This window comes from Bactrocera neohumeralis, chromosome 3, assembly GCF_024586455.1.
Source record: "Bactrocera neohumeralis isolate Rockhampton chromosome 3, APGP_CSIRO_Bneo_wtdbg2-racon-allhic-juicebox.fasta_v2, whole genome shotgun sequence".
Lineage (NCBI taxonomy): Eukaryota > Metazoa > Arthropoda > Insecta > Diptera > Tephritidae > Bactrocera > Bactrocera neohumeralis.
Genome location: NC_065920.1, coordinates 15,529,156 through 15,550,243, shown reverse-complemented (window position 1 = coordinate 15,550,243; position 21,088 = coordinate 15,529,156).

Below are 21,088 nucleotides of genomic sequence, written 5' to 3'. Positions count from 1 at the left end.
AATTTATTCTGATATTGTAGCGTCGCCTTGAAAAATTATCCGTGGAAAGTCTTGTGACGAAATCTTGACAAATAAAAAAGATTTCCATGCAAGGACATGTATTTGATCGTTCAGTATGTACGACAGCTACAGTGATCGTATATCGGCAGTTCCCACAAGTAAGTAAGGAAGTAAAGGAAGTGCGCAAAATTTCACATATACAGACAGACATCTACCTGATCGTTTTGATAGTCGTTGATAATGAAAATGAAATTTTAAATTTAAAATATACTCAGAAGTATTTTATTATAGATCATTTACTGAAAATGGCACTTTCGAATTCTTTACAAATAATTTGTAAACCAGTAGTTTTTCAAAGAATTGTCTTTATAACCCTACTTCGAAACTACTCGGAGTAAAACCTCACTCAAACAACGTGTGTGTTTCAAAGGATGTCTCTGCGTTGTCTCGTATCACACATAGCTCCAGAAAAGTTTTAGATTATGCTAGAGCAAAGAAGACGAATGGCTTGATGATAAGATCAGAGTTAAAACACTTCAGATTGAGTCCCTTATTAATCCGAAAAGTCCTGAGATACAGCAGTAGGTTAGTATAGACTTAATTCCCCGAATCTTTAACCATTTTTAAGAAAATAGTAAGACAATTTGATGACTTTTATGCTTTGTTAGAGATATATTAGGTATATTCGAGCTTACTTAGAGAACTGGGAACTTATATATAGATAACAATACATTTATTTTGGAAAAACTTTTTATTTTTTTTTAGCACTACAACCGTGAGACGGTCTGGGCCGAGAACATAAAATCTCCTCAGTTGCTTCTATTTTTTGTGAGGCCGCGGTAGTTGTAGATCCTGAATGGATAGGTCGGTATGCTCTATGTCGTTTCATTGGATGTGTGGGCGCCCTTGCTTATTTTGTCTACTTATAGTTTCGAATCGAAGGAGTTTTTCACTGAAGCATCACCTTTCTTAAGTACAACATGGCCTAACCAGCATTCGTTGGATTTTTAGGCGCTTGACAATATTGTTCTCGCAGCAGAGCTCATACACTTAGAGGTTTCATTTGTTTCTATAATTATCACTCACGCAGACGGCTCCAAAGATCTGGCGGAGAACAGTTCTCTCGAGTATTCCAAATGCTTTCTCATCTCGGAATGCGGGAGCAGAAATAATGAAAGACTTATAGCGCATAATTTTTGTTTCTTGAGATAGGGCTCTGGAGCTCAATTGCCAACTGATCCCTAAAAAGTAACTGTTAGCAAGAAGTATTCTGTTCCTTAAGTTGTAATCTAATATTATTGGTGGACTTTATGCTGGTTTCTAGATGTACAAAGTCCTTAGCGTATTTAAATATATTTTTGCTATCAGCCTCACTGTTCGTCTTCTTCGTTCTGAAGACGGGATCATTATTTGTGTGTGGCCTCTTGATAAAAGAGCTCGGAGAGATTCCTCCCATTTTCGACGGAGCAACTAGTTGTGCTCAACGTCATTCTGAATTTCATGAAAACACGTTACCTAATTTTTCTGACGGAATGAATAATTAGTTGGAATATTTAAGAGTCAAACTTCAACGTAAGTATGAAGACAGTTTTACCGGTAAAAAATGAGCCCATTTAAAACTAACAAATAACGTAAACTTTCTCGGAGACATGAGTGCAAATAGGAAATAATGGCAAAGTGCATAATGTATATACGAAGCGAGCATATCACAGACTGACAGTCACCTCTTACCTTCCAGCTCATTTGTATGCAAACTTTCTAAAAATCAATACACATACTAGTACATCCTCTGTATGCGTATGTGTGTGGCAGTGAGCATGTAAATCATTTTGCGACTGTCATTCGAATTACATTTTCCAATTCCGGTATTTATCTGTGTACAAATCAAAATCATTTGAATCTGACATTTGTGGTTCTGGTTGCGGTTACGCCTCGCCAGCAAACAAAAATGTCACATTTTACAAAACTCACACAGAGAGTGTGCAGACACACATATGTACTTGTATGTGTGCATGTGCTTGGTTGCAAAAAAAGCTTGTGTGCGTGTGTGTTGGTTCAGGTGAACGACAGGTATGAGTTTGCATTTTAAAAGGAAATTCAGTTCTGTGAAAGGCGTTGACATTGAAGGCCATGCCAATATTATGCAAAAGTACACGAACCGAGTGAGAGAGAGCAAGCAGGAGACAGAGAGAGTGGAAGTAGAGTTAAATTATAAATGAAATAAATGCCAACTCCACATGCTGGGTTAAATTTTAGTGGAAATTGGTAATTTAGCAATGGATTTAATGATTTTTACAAATATACACATTAGGCCGGGTCGATTTGTATGGGTGGAAAAATACCAACAAAGCGGCTAGCAAAAACGAAAACTACAGAAAATTCTAAGAAAGTTTTGCCAAGAAACCATGGGTCTAAAATTAATTCCCAGTTCGCGCAGAGCGACTTTAGACTTTGAGGTCATACTTATTAAATTGTATGACAGCTATATGTCATATTGATCCGATATCGACAGTTTCGACAAATTGGCAGCTTCTTAGGGAGAAAACGATGTTTACGAAATTTCAGATCGACATCTTAAAAACTGAAAGACTAGTTCGCGTATATACCGACAAACAGAGGGATAGGCAGATGAACTCATGATGATGATAGACAGACTGACTCAGCTCATCATGATGACCATTTAGATATGAATTTTATAGGGTCTCCGACGTTTCCTTCTGGGTGTTACAAACATCGTTGCAAACTTAATACACCCTGGTCAGGGTTCAGGGCATAAAAATTCAAAACCAAGGGTAAGCACATCGAATAGCGTGTAATTGTTTTAAAAGTACATGCTAATCCGTCACTAATACCTACTGCATGTTGAAAAAAATTAGCTACTAATAGGACCCGATGGGTACATTGCTGCGAAGTGCGCGTTGTCGCTCTGGGAAGCTAGGCTTATCAAGTTGTCCGAACAAGGGCACACCAAAATTCTCTACTCTTTCAACTTCTTTCTTGAAAATTTGGATCACTGCATCACAGAGACGACACAGGGCGGTTTTTCTCATCTCACATGCTGACGAAGGAGATGTAGATGGGGAGGTGTCACTGGAGCAGCAGTGCAGGGAACTTGTCCACGGATAATATCAGCTTTAGGCTACGGGGCAACTGTACTGTTTTTCAGGCAGAATTGATACGAAGTGCAGTTTCTTTCAAACAGATGAGCTTTAACTCCCTTAACAGAGTGTCTGAGTTGGAAATAGTATTAAGTAGCTTTGTCATCTGACTCGTTTGCTGGCAAGTGTAAATCTTACAAACTAGCCCGTCCCTAGCTTCGCTTACATTGGAATGGAACCGACTGGGATCTCCATTGGTATCTTGCGTTCTAGGACTAAATGGACCTCGCGTGCTCTTAGCTGGCGTTGGTCGACGACCCTCTCCTGTGCGACTGTAAGACTCTTTTGACTTAGAGTAGAATGAGTGAGATCTGCTAAAGGTTGAGGTTCTTACTGAACGGTACTGTGGGAAGACTGCATGTCTTGATGGATGCAAGTTGTCAAAGTTTTATGGGGAGTGTGAAGTGGAAAAATTCAGGTACTTTCTCCTCCATTGTCCAGATATTGCAAGACTGAGGTGGAAGAAGTCTTAACTTCGGCGAACTAGCAGCGTTACGAGTTTTCAAGAGAAGAAGATTTGAAGAAGATTTATATTCCTCTGCGAATTGGCAACGGCGAATATCGCATTCGATAGAACGATGAGCTTAATGAGATATACGACAATATTGACATAGTTCAGTTATTTAGTGTTGAGATCAATGATTCCGACAGACGGACGTAGAGATTGCCATGTCTAAACCGAATCAGCTCGTCACCCTACTCCCACGTTCAGGGCATAACAACTGGCAATAGAATCAAAATAATAAACAGGAGAGCTTCAGCTGAGAGTATCACTAAGTTATGAAAATTTAGTTAAAAAATTATTTTATTTCAATATACTCGAATCGTACACCAGTATTGAAAACAATCAACAACAACAAACACCGAACAAGTTGCAAGTCTTAAATGCGGCAATCTTTGTAAGCCAAAAGACAATAAACAAACTGTGTTGCCGGCAAAGTGTAGAAAAAACAAAAACAAAAACAAAATAACACAAATGAAACGGCATAAACACAAAGAGATTAATGAATTTCTCAGAACTATACATATAATTTGTAGACCTATCTGGCTGAAGTGATCACCTTCTACTACTTGCTTGCTTGCTACTCTGCCATTTAGCCGTTGCAAGCAAATACTCTCACACATACACACACACGCAGGCTGCTGAAATATTTAAGGAATTGTGCAACTCTTACGCCAAATCACTTTCACACAACTGGCTGTTGCCACAAAATGTTGCATGCCACAATAGCACGTATGTAGCATGTGGGTGCAAATACTTCCAACAGCATGTCCTTGGTGCATGCCGCAATGACAAAATGCACACACAAATAACCATAAAAGAAACTACGTTGCACGTGATTCGCCTGCGCACATGTGTATCTGTGTGTGTGCGAACTAATATGCCTGTGCATCTCGGCAAAGTTACAGTTTCTACCTCTCATGCAAATGCCCCTTGGCCATAGTTGCCACAGCAGCAGTCGTCAGTGCAATGTTATATTGTCGCCTGCTGGGCATTGTTGTTGTTGTGTTGACAGTGGCAATGAAAGCTTGCTCATACTGTTATTATTTCAGCTATGATCAAGCATGCAATCGAAGGTGTTGCTGTTGTTGCTTTTGTTACCCTATGCATTCGAAGCAGCAGCTGCGGCTCAGTTAGGCACTTGAAAGTACTGTTACTCGCATGCTGCATTATCGGCTACTTTAACTGGCTACTAAAACGAAATGTGAGCATTTTTGTGCAATCGACGGCAAAGCTGAGTGCAACAAGGACTCTGTGAGAACACGCAGTGTGATGGAGGTGAAGAAAAGTGAAGTATGCATTCATCATGCTGTGAAAAGTGTCTGAAAGGAATTTATGCACTACATCGAACATTTGCGAAAATTAATATTTTTTCTGGCAAATCTTTTGTTATTAAGGGGTTATACAAATTTGCTAATCAGAAAATAGCTTTTTTTTTCAAAATTTTTTTGAAAAGAAATTTTATTTCACAATTAACAAAATTTTAAATATAGGAAACTTTATGTATTTTAAAACCGGCAGTTAATTTTTGGTGATATCTAGGAGAACCTTCGGAAAAGATATCTAGCAGTGAGGACAATTTTTCTCCTAAAAATCATCTGAAATTCATAAATTAAAACAGTTATTATTACTATAGCTGAAAACAGGTAATGATAGAAGAAATAGTAAAATTTTGAATTTATAACAAAATGGAGGCTTTTAAAAAAACATTATTTTTATAAAAAAATTTGCACTTCAGAGTATCTAAACTATTATTATTCTATTCGGCCAATAGCTGACAGATATATCTAAGAAGCTCGTATAATAAATTTAAGTTGATCGGTGTAGCTGTTTCCGATAAACTTTCCCCACCGACCCTGAATTCCAAGAAGCCAAATTTCAAAGACACAGCATGCTTATTTCAAAAGCAGGTGAAGCGACACTGCCTTGCGCAGCTTTGTCTCCTGGTTGACTATAAGTCTCCTGAGGTCTGTTAGAAAAAAAGAGTTTGCATTAAGGACCTTCCTCGATATCGAGTGTGTATTCAACAACGTATTTTCGGGTCATTAGATCTTTGTGGAAACCCGTATTTGCTTAGCTGACAGTATTAAGTAAGTAAAGCTTTTCCTAGATAGCTGTCGTCAAAACTCAACATTGAGGAAAGAGCAAGAAAGTCATCGCTTGCCATGTATTGCTGCGGATGATTAATTGGCAAAGGCTGGGGACTCATATCAAAGGCAGTTCTTTGGCCCAGTGAAACAAAAGTTAAGAATTTAATGTTCTGCAAGGTTCTAGTATGAAGGAAGGAACTGAAAAAGACAACGCTAGCAAACAAATTGGCAACCTGCTCTCATCAGTATTTGTGGTGCTTTACGAACAACACCAACTACGGCGCTGAATACCTTGATGCATGTACTACCGTTGGATATAGTCGCAAAGTGCATGACTGCGAAAGTTGACTTCAGAAAAACAGAGTACTTAGATGAATGCGAGCCTGGACAATCTGAAATTTTCTCACGTTTTGTTTGATTTCTAAAATATTTAGATTACCCTGGCTATCGTTTCTCTTCTCACCTACCTTCGAGGGAGGCATGTAAGGAAAAAACTAGCTGCAGGAATAGGGTGTGGGCGTTTTTTCGGACGGATCACAGCATTTTGGTAGAGGTGGCGGAAGAGTACAGAGTCGAAAACTGTCCGTCAGCTCCAGTTTTCGGCTTCTACAACACTGCAGCGTGTTCCAAGTAGAAGTGGCTATCATAAAGCTTGGAGTAGTTTACTGTTTCCGGGCTCAGCCTCGTAGTATGACTTCATAAAGGACTGAATATGACAGTTTAAGTGTGAGCCTCCTGCCATGCTGTGGGATCAGCCGTCTGACCTACTTCACAGGTGGATAATACCTTTCAAGTAAAACTAAGAATGCCCTTAATTTGAGAGTAAAATTAGCGTAAAAAGTTTAGAAGAATTTTATTATAAAAAGTTTCATGTGTCCAGCTGGGTTTTATGTATTTAAAACACACTAAAGATACTCATGCTTTAGTGCACATTTGTCCCTCAAGTATAACAGAGTTGCATTTATGCCTCAAAGTTAAATACATGCACATACTATAAATGCTTGCCACAATTTGTTGGGCTCTGTGAACGCCAAGTTTACGTCAAGAATAAGATATTCTTATCTGTGTTATGGTTACTTTCGGTCGGGGGTAAGATAAACCGTTAAAATGGTCGATTATGCATGTAAGTTGAGCCTTTGGTACAAGGAATCTGTGGGCCATTTCAAGCTAGATCATGAGGAAAACAGACAGACTTTGCTACAAGTGATATTCTCGTGAGAAACTAGTTAGAAAGTGGTGAAACTTTCAGTTAGTTTTTAGTTGAAATGTGTGAAATGAGTAATATTTAATAGTTGTTGCACTTAAAGCGAAAACATAAATTATTGATTAAATAAAAGTTTATACAAAAGGTTTACTGAAATACTGCTACTACGAAAAACAAACAAAAAATAACATTTCTATAACCGTTTGAACGCTTATGTCTTAAAAGCATACTTCAAAGTACTTTTCAGCTAAACAAAAATGCGAAAATTTCATATTTGAGACTTAATTAAAATAGCTTACGTATTTCAAGTTATTCATACCTCAACATACCTTCAACATTTCGCCGAAGAGTCCAACCGAAACCTTATACAAAAGTAAAGGCTTTGCTTACCTTTTTCAATTTAGCATTGAATTGGCCAGACAAGTGTGTAAGCAATTACTTTTATGTGTATTGCTGTCCTCATGTGTGTGGCTTGTTGTAAGATAATGGCACTTTTTTTGCTTATTAGCAATTATGTTTGCAGCCTTACGTAAGTGCAGCACTCTTTCTTCATTACCTCTGTGAAGAGCACTTAGCCTTGCTGCATACCTGCTGCCAGCTACTCTTCAAGTGCTGCTTTACGGCTGTAAAGATAATTTTGCTCTTACGCAAAGAGTTAGTTTCGACGAAATAAATGGCTCGGAAAAATTGTTTTCTGAAACACAATTCAGCAAGTGGTATACATGTGTACATATGTCGACATGTTAGGGCTGAATGGTATGCAAGTGCTACCACTGGGAAGGTTGAGTGGAGCGACATATGCCCAATGAAATAAAAGTTAATATAGAGAAGTAAAGTTGGATGATATGAAAAAAATCTTTAAAATTTGTATTAAGATAGTTAAACTGTTATATGACATTCTCTTAATATTTGCAAAATTATATGACTTATGAATAATATTTTACATAACCGAGATTTTTAAAATATCTACTGCCAACAGATTTGTTCTGTAAGTAACTGGCAGAGAAGTCGGCTCTTAGACTGATGGAATCCTCGCTATTAGTCGTGTGCAATAAGGGGCATTCGAAGATACTTAGTTGTAGAAAGAAGAAAGAAAAGAAGAAGATACCTAACTAGTTTTAGTTTCTACCCAATATCGCGAATTTTCGTAATCTTATGGAATTGAACTAAAATTCGGTCCCCAATAATGCTGCTTCCTGTCCAGAGAAGCGCGGAAAAGAGATGAGATTGTTCGGGACTCAGGTATAGCATGCATACAAATGGATGCAAACTAGATAATCGAGTGTAAAGTGGTGACTATTCAGCAATATTAGATACCAAGTCGTCTTCCGTCTCGCCTTCGATCTACTGAACCACTACTGTGTCGTTCAAGTGGAAATCACGGCAAACACATATTCTGTCAAGGAGTGTGCTCACAACAAGAAATGTAGCCATATACATTTCTACAGATAGTCAAGCGCTGTGGAAATCACTAATCACTAAGGTCAGGGCTTCGTCAAAGATAGCTAAAAGATGCTTTTATCTCTTGGTGAACTTATCACCATGTATCATGAAAAACCGGTAATGGGATCCAGTTTTAGTTCTTTGCTATACTAGATGGAGTTCAGTTGCCAGGTCCAAGAATAAGAGTCATCCTTTGGTAAACGAATTTTAATAGATTCTGCGGCCTCACTGTCCATACCTCCACCAGTGTATCATACTATAGCGACTCCAGTTGATCAGATTTTCGGATGTTACACCAGTGACCAGTTGTATTCCCATTATATTCCATAGTAGGGAATGCTGTGTGCTTCCGATCAGTTTTCAATGTGTTTTTGATTTTCTTACTGGTCGCAATCTCGTCCATTATTTAATTGCCCTTGATGTCTTTGTGGACCGGCACCCAATAGAAGCGAAGTTGTTTACTTCAGGCAACGCTTTCCACTGCTGTCCTGTTTTCCAAGACACTTCTGGCCAATATGCGATAAGAGGTTATTGCCTTGATTGCCGCTTGGCCGTCTAAGTAGATGTTGACTCAGGAATTGCTTGCAGGTGCATTAGAGGCCAGCTCGGCGGCTTTCGCTGTAACGAAAACCTCAGCTTGAGATATACTGCAGTGGTCCGGCAACTTCAAAGGTTGCGTTAGGTCTAACTCTGGATAGTATATTCCTGCAATAACTCCATCTTCCATTTTGAGGCCATCATTACAGATGTTTAGAGTGTTGCGCGTATCTTACTTACCATTACGCCAGCCATCTTTTGCTATGTTTACTTTGAATCGCTGTTTATCCAACTGGCATTACCCACTGATCTATGGCTGAAGGTTCTATATGTAAGTTTTCCTGCAGCCAGTTGCTGCTCTGCCCGGCTTTCTGCGCAGTTTTCAGCGAAGAGATCTATAGGTGGCAGTTTTAGTGCCGCCATTGGAGTTGTCCTTAAAGCTCCCAATATGCAAAGCGCAGCGAGCCTCTAAGCCTTTTTCATTGGTTTCCGGTAGGCTCCAGTATATAGTAATGTTTCTGGTAAATGTAAAGCAGCTGAAATAGTGAGAACAAACACCACTCTACCATTAGAGTCTGGAAAAGAGTGAATTTATTATTTAATATGGTCCGCCCAACCCGACTATTAATATTCAAATGGACTGATTTCAGAATCCCAGTAGGGGTGATAATAGGTCACTGCCTAATTGGCAGACATGCGAGCAGATTGTGAACGAGGTAGAAGAAAAGGAGACTATAAAACATCTTCAATGCAGTTGCACAGCTTTCTATACAAAAATAATCGTAACTATTGGTCGAGGGGTTTCGGAAGTTGTACCGAACAAACTTGTTGAACAGATAAACTTCATATGAAGAACGCGGCGTTTTAGAGAAGAAACATTGAAGTCAGGGTTTTCTTACAATGAGCCTCACGAAGCCATAGGTTCAGCACCAAGCAGCCATTCTGCCAACCTAACTGCCTATTTGAAGTATAGATACCGCTCAGAATATAAAACAAGCGATCGACGACTGTCAACTGGTCTTGAATCGAGTAAAGTAAATATTACTGGCAAATATGTGACAACATGGAAATTATATTGGTAGCCATATTAGATCTTTGACAGACGCCAAAAGTTATCTGCCTCTGCTTAAGCCAATTTTCTACTGTCATTTTTCTACTATTTTGTTATTATGTTATGTTATTTTTTATTAAATCTGGAAACTATTTTTATTAGCCGCCTCTCAAAAGTTACAAAAATTTCCAAAAATAAAAACATTTTAAGCATTCACGTATCCAAAAGACAGCAAAAGCGCTCCTTAAGCACATACCTAGCTATAACTGTTGTTTAATTGCTTGCCGTATACTTAAGTCGGCCCATCTGTCAATTTCAATTTCCAATTAAAGGACGCGCGCAATTCCATTCAGCCCGCTTAATCCTTTCTCTCTTGACTTTTGCAGGACATATGCCAGCTTAAGTGGTTAACACAAATGATTTCGTGAAGACGGCGCGGATGAGTAAAGCCACGCGGCAGTAACGAAGTCTTAATCAACAACGCGTTGCTTTCAAACAACAACAAGTTAAGGAAATGATATAGTCTGAAAGCGAACTGAGTTGAGCGCTCATTTGGAGTGCGCAAAAAGTCAACACAAATTACTGAAAGGATTACATGAATACATAAATGAATATGAATTTGCGCGACTACGTCGTGATACTTGCTTAGGTCGCGAGAGAAAGCCAAAGACACGAAGCGGACAGTCATAACAGCTGGCAACATAGTAGGCAAAGGTTGCCGCAATAGCTATTTTATAAATAGTTTAACCTCAACTGGGCTTAAATTCTTAAGGCGCGCACACTTTCGGTCACTCGTTAAAGCAGGAAATACTGGCTGACACAGGCAACAGAGTCGGGACAGCAGCAAGCTGGCAGGGCATTGCAGCGTATGGCATGTAAATCCCTTTAAATTAAATTGCGACAAAGGTTATTTCGAGGCAGAATAATTGAGCGTGCGCGCCCATGCCACTAGCTAACCGCCACAGTACCAGGTTGGTTGCCTGGGCAAAGGATTTGAATTTAATTTAAACTGTGCAGCCGAACATTGGCGACAGCGGTCGCTTGGGCGGCCGTCGGCCGTTTGCCGGTTCGTCAGCTGCAGCAATGCCAAAGCAAATATATACGAGTTGTCTGTATGACATTGCTGGCGTTATTTTTGTGGGCTGTGAAGACCGCGTCACTGCCTGCGCGGCGCTTAAAATTAGCATTAAAATGTCTGCTTGTCTAAAGCGCCGGGCAGACAGCATGTCTGTGAAAATGTTGAGTGTTTTCTATTAATATTCTTTCCTTACTATTTGTTTGCATTACTGTGTCAGCCACTTACGCCAACGATAGCAGTATTACGTTCGGTTTTGGTCTTAACCGATTACAATATGTGCGTTTGTAACGCGTAAATCTGAATTCATTTTGAAAAGGATTCACTCGCAAAGTTGTTGTCTTTCTAGTTGCTGCAAGGATTTAGAAAGTTGCTGGCGATATTATTGAAATATTAAAAATGGTTGGCATAACGTAAGTTATTTAGGTAAAATAAATGTTTTTTAAGCCAAATAAATTGTTGTGAGTTTACTTGACCCAAATGTTACTCATACGCACTGTACGTCGGCAGAGTTTCTTGGCTTCTTTTTGAAGAATTACTTATAATTTCATTAACTTAGATATATATTGTTAGTTTGTGCCTAAATAAAAGACATTTCACTATTTATCTTGTAGGCCCGGGTGTTGCTCCAGGAATCTACTCTTGAAATTCGTTGCAAAGCTGTTATCATACACATATAACTGTGGTAAAGGAAATTATAATTACTATATTTAGCTGTATGGAATAAGTAGCTCTCTTTGTAAAGCTACTATAATTGATTTTAAGATATTTTTTTGGTAGTTTTTGACATTTGATTCCTGTTTGTAATGGATATCAATTATTTCAGAAAAGTAATTTTTTGCAAAATTGTTTTTGTTCTAGTTGGTAGTAGGATTTATAATTATTGAAAAAATAAAAATGATTGCTATAATCTAAGTAATTTAGGTGACATTAATGTTGTTTAAGCGAAATAAATGCTTATGAGTTTACATGGCTAAAATGTTACTCATACGCACTATATTCCTACAAGGTTTCTTTGCTAGATTTTGAAGAATTAACAATAATTTCATTAATTAAAGTTAATATGACTTCAGCTTACATCAAGTTTAGAAGCATTTTCGCGCTTACTTTTTTAAATCTGGTACCGAATATGTGGTCCCCAGTGCCTATGTTGACTAAGAACGCATCTCTGTGCCCAAAATAGAAACTCGTCCTGAGGCTGATATAGCGAATATCAGAATTTTGAAAATCCATTTGACTTTGCTCCATAGTTTAATGCCGAAAGTATCTGAAATTTTTCGACAAATCACCCAAACTCTCATATTCTAAATATATAACAATGATATTCGTTATCCTAACAAACGTTATCTCGAATATGACAGTCACTGAAAATATCTTTTCGAATATAGCTGAGTAATGTCCAAAGTTTGCTTAATCAGCTCGCAACTCTTCAGCCCCCATAATACCTTATAGTGCTTTTCGACTGTCCACCTTTCTTTAAACCGTTTAAGTTGCTCTAAAATCAATTGGGCTTGGCTTCAAACTAAACAGCATACTTTCAGGTTTCCCACAGAACAGTGTTCTAGGACCTGTCCTTGGCACAATATTCATTGCTTTTCTGTCTGCTGTCAGAGATTGTCGAGTATTCAAGTAGCTACCTATATTGATGATACAGCTATAAGTGCATTTAAAGATACTGCGTGAGAAGTATCTCAAGTTATTCAAAATGAAATAGTTGAAATAGAGCGATGGATTAGGAACTGGAAAATAAAGGTTGATACTGGGAAGTCGAAACACGTCACATTTGCGCTGAGAAGGGGCAGCGCACTTCCAGCACTATGTTTAAATAACATACAAATTCCTCATAATGATACCACAAGATATCTTGGACTAGAAATAAATCTCACATTAGCTTGGAAAATTGAAAATGAAAAAAACAAAAATGCATTGGCTTCACGGCAGAAAATCGAAGCTTAGTTTGTAAAACAGCAAATGACTGTATGAACATTTGCTATCCCATTGTGGGATCCCATTGCAAGCCAATCACATATTGAAATGGCTTGTGAATAATGATCAAATACATACAGCTCCTCGCCGCACATTAGACATATAGTTTTGCGTTCAAAGTCAAATAAACCAAAAATTATTACGATAATTTTTTGTGTAATAATTATTTGAAATATTGTTTTTTTAATGAAATCGAGAAAAACTTCAATTATTTTAGTAGTTTGTTGATAAGCCTTTATTTTTAATAACAGCCTTCACTCTTTGAGGCATACTATTTAAACAATTCTTTCTCATTATTTTTCAATCTGGTTCATTTAGCCATACAATATTATGTTGAGTGCGGCTACTGTGGGGTTCGTCTGGAATGCAACTTCGATTTAAGGTACGCCCAACAGTTTTCTATGGGGTTTAGGTCGAGCGAATTCCCCAGCCAAGGTAATATATTGGTATCTAAATTGTGAATGAAATCTGTCGTTCGAAGGGAACTGTGGCTGGACGCCCTTTGGGCATATAGGTATGTGTATTGAGCTGCTGGAAGGTTCAGTGTTGCAGTACTGCTCATTACTCATCGCTCGCTCAACAAAAAAAAAATGGTCCAGGTTCATTTACCGATATGCAGCTCCAAATTATTACAGAGGAAAAATGTTCTACCGTTTTTTGAATGCAGTTCTTTGCATAACGTTCACCCGATCTACATCGCTTCTAGCCGGCATTCGTCGCTAAAGATAATCTTTGTTAAGAAGAAAGTCATGTTAAATAGCAGCGTGACTTTAAATGGGAGATTTTTGGAGGTCGCTCATAACTTTTTCTGTTTACCTTACTCCAATCCCTCTGTAAGTAGTTTTGATGGAGCTTGCCCATATTACCCGTTGATTTTTCATTCGCTTGGTCAATTTTGGTTTCTTTGCTGGATGGCGGCATTTTCGGGTTTTTTCTGAAAATAAGCGTTCAACTGTTCTTTGCGATATTTTCACATGGGCATCATTTAGCTCCTCTGTAAAAATATTTACATATTTACATATGTAAACATGCTATACGTTAAAGATGAAATTCGCAGAATAAACACAAAACATTGGGTAGTCGAAAAAGTCTTTTCGTGTTTTGTCAATAGATTTCGATGAAGTCGTATATCTCCAGTGGTACTAATTACATTTTGTACATATAGTGTTGGAAAGCCGAGATTGTAAGCTTTATTCAACCGAACGAAAACATTAAATTTGGGAAAGTTGAAAAAAGTTACAGCTGTTCAGAAATGAGTGAAAATAATGAAAAAATTCGCTATATTTTCAAATTTGTTTATAAAAAGAGGAAGAATGCCACGCAAGCCACCAATGAAATTGGTGAAATTTGCGGAGACAATGCTGTATCAGTTTGTGTAGCACAGTAATGGTTCGCTCGCTTCTATTCTGGAAATTTCGAAATTTAGATTTAAACTGATGAAAGTTTTACACTGATGGAATAATGTCTCTGCGTAAAAATGGCAAAGATTGGTCGACCAAAATGATACATATTTGTTTATTTAATTGTTATTATAAATATAAGAAAAATAAATTAAAATTTCATTAGAAATACGAAAAGACTTTTTCGACTACCATAAGATCTTAATTATAGAATTTGAAATATAATAGCTGTCCTCATTGAACTTCAACTTTTTCTGTGAAAATATTAAAATTTTCAATTGATTTACTCAATGTCATACCCAAAGATTGTAAATAAATAATTTATGAAAAAAATTAAAATTATTTTACTTTAGCTGATTTTCAGCCTAAAATTAAAGTCAATTGTTTATTTTAAGTTCACACTCACACATCGGCGTTCACGCACAAATTGTTTTGAGCCAGTTAATTTGGCGCTTAAACGCCACCTAAACTTAATGTTTACAAACATAATAGCCAATTAGTGCGCGTTAGTCGCTGGGCCAATTTTCGGCATTTAATATGCGTTTTTTGTTTACAACAATTCCCCCAAGTGTCAGCGTAAGCGCCGCGAATGAGCGCGCATTAGTCTATTAAATTACCTGCGGTCAAAAGGATATTCAATTAATGCCGCGCTGGCTGAATATTGAACTAAAGTGAGGCTGACAGCAAGCAACAGGTGTGGAAATGCTTAAATTCCGCTAAATGTGCCATTGTTTGCGGAAATGTAGTTTTAATAAGAGTTTACATGCCAAAGCTGTATTGTTGCTGCAGCTGAGCTTTGACTTTTAATATTACAACTACACACAAGCAGCATATTAAATTTATTTTGCTGCATTTATACTTAGATTTACTGACTGCTAACGCAAAGACTGGCGTTATTTATTCAAAAACTTCGTCATGCCGCTTATGCCGCTCCTTACCGTGCTTTTCCGAGCCAACGCTTGCGCCATTGCATAATTAAATTCCAAACCGAAGTAATAATATGAAGCAGCGCAGCGCAATAAAATTGAAATTCAGGGCTAGCTAAATGTTTGGCCGCTGCATGAGCGAAATTCGACAAGATAAAGCTCTACGCTGCCCAGGCTGTTCCGTTTCTCCTTTTCAGCGTTTCGCTTTTTGGTGTGTGTTTTTGCTTTTGCGTTGCTGTTTGGCTCGCACAGCTGCCGCTGTATTCGAGCTTGCAGAGTTTTTCTTAATTTCTCGGCGCGCTGCAGTTTTACAATGTTTTGTTTAAGTTTATCATTTGGCTGCTGCCGCTGCCGTCGCTGCCGCTTCGGCGGTCATTTAGCGCAGCTGCCAATTTAGACTGCATTTGATTCGGTTTGCCTTGCGCGCACGGCAGCTGCAGCGCTAAGTAATCTTGGCATGCTTGGCTATGCTTTGTTGTGCTTTATTGTTTTTGCTTTCTTTTTTACCCTTTTTTGTTGTGCACTCAACCATTTTTTACAGCGTGCCGATTGTTGTATAATTTAAGTTTGGTTAGTTTCGAAAAACTGCACAAAAGCGCCGGAGTGTAGAAGCGAATGGGTGAGGGGGCGGTGGGCTGTTGGTGTGCGCGCAAAAGCGTGAGTTGGTGAATTTGTGCTTGTGTTGATTTTAATTTTTTAAATTATTTCGTGCGCGTCGCTGCTGCCATTCGCTAAATGACCGACAGCTGCAGCTGCGTGTTGCCAAACGGGAATTAATTAAAACTTCTGTGTGCTCGCTTGACGAATTCATGATGTTGCATGTTGTTGCATGAAGCGGCGAAATTAATTCTCTTCAATTAGTTGTGTTTTTGTAAATTTAGTTTCCTATTGTTTACTTTGTGGTTTTATTTTTTCGGACGAAAAATTGCATGTTGTAGTTGTTGCCCACGTTTTATTTTCAAGCGATAGCCAAGTCGATTTCATGGTGATAAGTTCCAGCATATTTTAAAATATTTATATATTTACTGATCACGTATAAAGCATGCTTAACAAATTCAAAGTTAAACAGTTTGTAGTAAACATTTTAACAGCATTTTATAGTACGCGCGTACAAGGGTTTTAAGTTATGTAGCCAAGTTTCTTTAAGCGAGAAATCATTTTTGATTATTATTCTTACTTTTTTCATAAAGGGTGCGTTCGAGCTACATAAAAATTGCAGCAGTACACTAACTATGTGCCCTGCTTCCTGATACTCTGCTGATGTGCAGACAAAAATTTAGTTTTTTTTTTGTAAGTAAACAGGACTTTTTGAATCTAGCACCCCCTGGTGGCGCCATCTCTATATCGATGCTGCGTTAGAATCTGCTATCTTTACCAATTGTCCAGTGAAAATTTCATGACTTTCATGATTTCATTGATTGGAAGTGAAGTTATTGCGTTCTAAGTGTCAGTTTGTTTGTGTTATCGGTGCGAAAATGAGCTTCGAACAAAGAGCCAACATTAAATTTCGTTTTAAAATTGCTAAAACTTTTACCAAAACGTTTCAATTGCTGAAACAAGTTTATGGCGATTAATGTCTATCCCGTAGCAGAGTGCACGAGTGGTTTCTACGTTTTCAAAGTGGTCGTGAGGATATGTGGGTCAATCAAGATTACCGGAAATTCCTACGAAACTGTGCGTGAATTCATCTAAAATCATCATTGAAATTCATGGAAATGAAATTGAAAATCTCCAAAATATCGATTTATCCCATTTTCACGGAATATTTGAGCTTACAGGTGTATGCACGGTGTGTTCCGCACAAATTGACTCAGGACAAAAAATTGCTCAGAACCCAACATTCGAAGGACGATTATTTAACCAAAAATCACATTTTAACCATTAACCACTCCCCGTATTCACTTGATATGGCACCGTGCGGCTTCTTTCTTTTCGGAAAAATACATTTGCCCATGAAAGGAAAGCGAGGGTAAATTTCTTTGGGGATACCGCCCAGCAAGTACTATCATACCTTGCTGGACTTGCGTAACAGTACACTTACGTACTAAACCCTTAACTCCGACTGCAGTTCACTGAACTTACGGGATCGCCGTTAGGCATTTCTTAGCAGAACCAAGCTCAGGCAAGATTGGCTCTTCATGGGTACTTTTCTAATCTACTTATTCCTCGCTAATTCTTCTGTTTTCGTTTTCGCTTGCGTTTCTTTTCGTTTTTTCCTCAGAAGTTACTCTTCTGGGTGTTGGAAAGTCTTGTTCAAAGTGGAGTCGGCTTAATTAACCATCTATCGGGTGATTTTTTAAGAGCTTGATAACTTTTTTTTAAAAAAAAACGCATAAAATTTGCAAAATCTCATCGGTTCTTTATTTGAAACGTTAGATTGGTTCATGACATTTACTTTTTGAAGATAATTTCATTTAAATGTTGACCGCGGCTGCGTCTTAGGTGGTCCATTCGGAAAGTCCAATTTTGGGCAACTTTTTCGAGCATTTCGGCCGGAATAGCCCGAATTTCTTCGGAAATGTTGTCTTCCAAAGCTGGAATAGTTGCTGGCTTATTTCTGTAGACTTTAGACTTGACGTAGCCCCACAAAAAATAGTCTAAAGGCGTTAAATCGCATGATCTTGGTGGCCAACTGCCCATGCATCCCGAAAAATGCACTGTTTGGTGTTGTTTGTACGCTGGTGGAATCATTGGACCGTATTTTTTCAAAGATGCTGTTGGACGCAACGTTACGGTGAATGGCGATCGCTATCGTTCGATGCTAACAAACTTTTTGTTGCCAAAAATGGAAGAACTGAACTTGGTTGACATGTGGTTTCAACAAGATGGCGCTACATGCCACACTGCTCGCGATTCTATGGCCATTTTGAGGGAAAACTTCGGAGAACAATTCATCTCAAGAAATGGACCCGTAAGTTGGCCACCAAGATCATGCGATTTAACGCCTTTAGACTATTTTTTGTGGGGCTACGTCAAGTCTAAAGTCTACAGAAATAAGCCAGCAACTATTCCAGCTTTGGAAGACAACATTTCCGAAGAAATTCGGGCTATTCCGGCCGAAATGCTCGAAAAAGTTGCCCAAAATTGGACTTTCGAATGGACCACCTAAGACGCAGCCGCGGTCAACATTTAAATGAAATTATCTTCAAAAAGTAAATGTCATGAACCAATCTAACGTTTCAAATAAAGAACCGATGAGACAAATTTTATGCGTTTTTTTTAAAAAAAAGTTATCAAGCTCTTAAAAAATCACCCGATATAAATCTACCCTGTTACAGATAAACGAAAATTAGAAAAATTGTATGAATTCGAAAACATAAATAGCACTACAAGGATAATATCGAAAAGTTTTCCCAAACACATTTTGTATACCTCGAACAGCGTTTTCACTAAAGTTTAAAATACTTACAAGTAAACGTCGGATAGCCACTTTGATCGAGGTACCTCCAAAACATACGTTCATAGCATAGCGCATTTGCAATTCGCATCAATAAAACATGTGTGCAGTAAATTCAGTACAACAGAAATTTCTTACCTGCAATCGTTTGCCAAACTCATTTCGATTGACAATGATAGCTTAACACTAATGCTCGTCTATAGCGGAGGCAATTTATATCGCAACGGTCGCGGTTATAAAAAGCGCGGTCGAACACACATATCTACCAAGGATAATGCATACAATGCGCCTGCCAAAGGTGATCGACTTCTCGTGGCAAACAGTCGTACATTGCAATAAAAGCAACGGCAAATCAACACAGACGCGCCAGCGCCAAAACCAGCAAAGCAAATAGACACAAAGTCAGCCAAACAATGAATTATGATCAGCGCTGGCAAATGAATGCGTACAAAAACCGTGGCAGCCGACCTTTGTGCTGCGAGGTAAAACGCTTCAATTCAAGCGAACACAAACAGACACACACACACAGACAAACATACATACACACAAACACTCATTGATGCATAGAGTTCCACGTAGAGACACACACAGTTGGTTTGGTTGGGCGGCAAATCGCTGGCAATGGCGCAGACACAAAGCAGTAACTGCATAAATAACGCAGAAGCACAAAAGCAACAGCAACAACAACAACAATAATAAACGCGCATGAAACAATGATAACAGAAGCTGTAGCATAACCGTAAGCGCCGACAATTTGGTTATACCCAAACCGTACGCGACCGCAGTCGTCTATACTATTTGACTCGCCACACAGCACTACACGCCGACGAGCCAAAGCCAGGCGCACACATACACCCACACACAATTGCAATCACATAAATTCGTAGAGTTGTACGTTGGCCCTCTAGGTACCACCTTGCCACATGCACTTGCGATGACAGTCCAATTCATCGATCCCAACTCACCGCTGCCTACTTTTCTAGTGGTTTTAATGACTCCTCTGCCGGCGCTGTCAATGTCAATAACAACTAAAGTACAAAGCTATTTGCCAGCTTAACCGCAACAGCATTACCAGACGGCAGCACCGGTGTAGGCAGACAGCAATACGCCACACACATACACACACACTCGCATATATGCATACAGAGTAGACCTGCACTCAAGTTGCTGTTCGTTAGCCTATGCCATTGTGGTATAACCGCTCGGCAGTTGCTGTAGCTAAACCCCTCATCGATATGGCTGTGTGTATGTGTGTGTGTTTGTGTCTGGTGCCACTTCAGTACGTCTGCTAAACAAATATCTGCTTGTTCTCATACATAAACATGCTCGGCTTGTATTTATAAGCATCTGCCTGTCTGTCTGTTCTGCTTTGTCAGGTTAATGTGAAGTGGTGCGCCAAAGGGGGAAATAAAATGAAATTGTTGCAGGCAGTCAGCATGTGGCGAAGGCATAACTTTCAGAATCAATTGAAAGTGTAGCGCTTTTGAATATATGCAGAATTTTATTGACTTTTTTTATTGCCATGACGATGGCGACGATGACAATGAATGTGCTGATTGTATTTACGAGCGTCAGCACAGGGCCTTAGCTGCTGTAAGTAAATACACACACATATTTATATAGATATATATATTAAAACATATCGTATGTATAGCAAAAATTTCATAGCTGTGTGCAGCACGCTCGCTGAATTATTTACTTTGTCGAGGGTGAAAATTTGTATTTATTACCGAGCGCTAATAGCTTTGATAATAATGCAATCAATCAAAATGATTGGCGAATCATATTAGTAATGTTTGATGTGGATTGGCGTTTTACAAGCATGCATTTAGGCGCTTAAGATGGTTCATGTGCACATATTGGCTTCATATATATACAGAAGTTGCTTATCAGATTACATATATATAAATTCGACACACATGTAGCTGTTTTCATGCTATTTTCAGCACCATGTAATCTCGAAGTGAGCCTCTACGCTGTATTTCAATTAAATTTTATGAGCACTCGAGTTTATTCATGGCAAAAAATATTTAATTTTTTCTTAATTACACAAATTTGGTTGGTTGAATGCTAACTCAGAAACGTTTGGGTCCTTCTGGAAAATATCTTTTTCTTCTTTATTGCTGTAGACACAAGTGGAAAGTTTCTAGTTATACTATATTTATTGCATACGAATGCACTCCAAACCGCAGCATAAGATAAAAATGGGAGATCTACACTTATAAAAACTTTAGTTCGAAATCTCAATATTTACAAAATTTTCAAAGCGTATTATAAACAAAAATAAGAAAATTTATAATCTTTGGCTGCGTCAAAGCT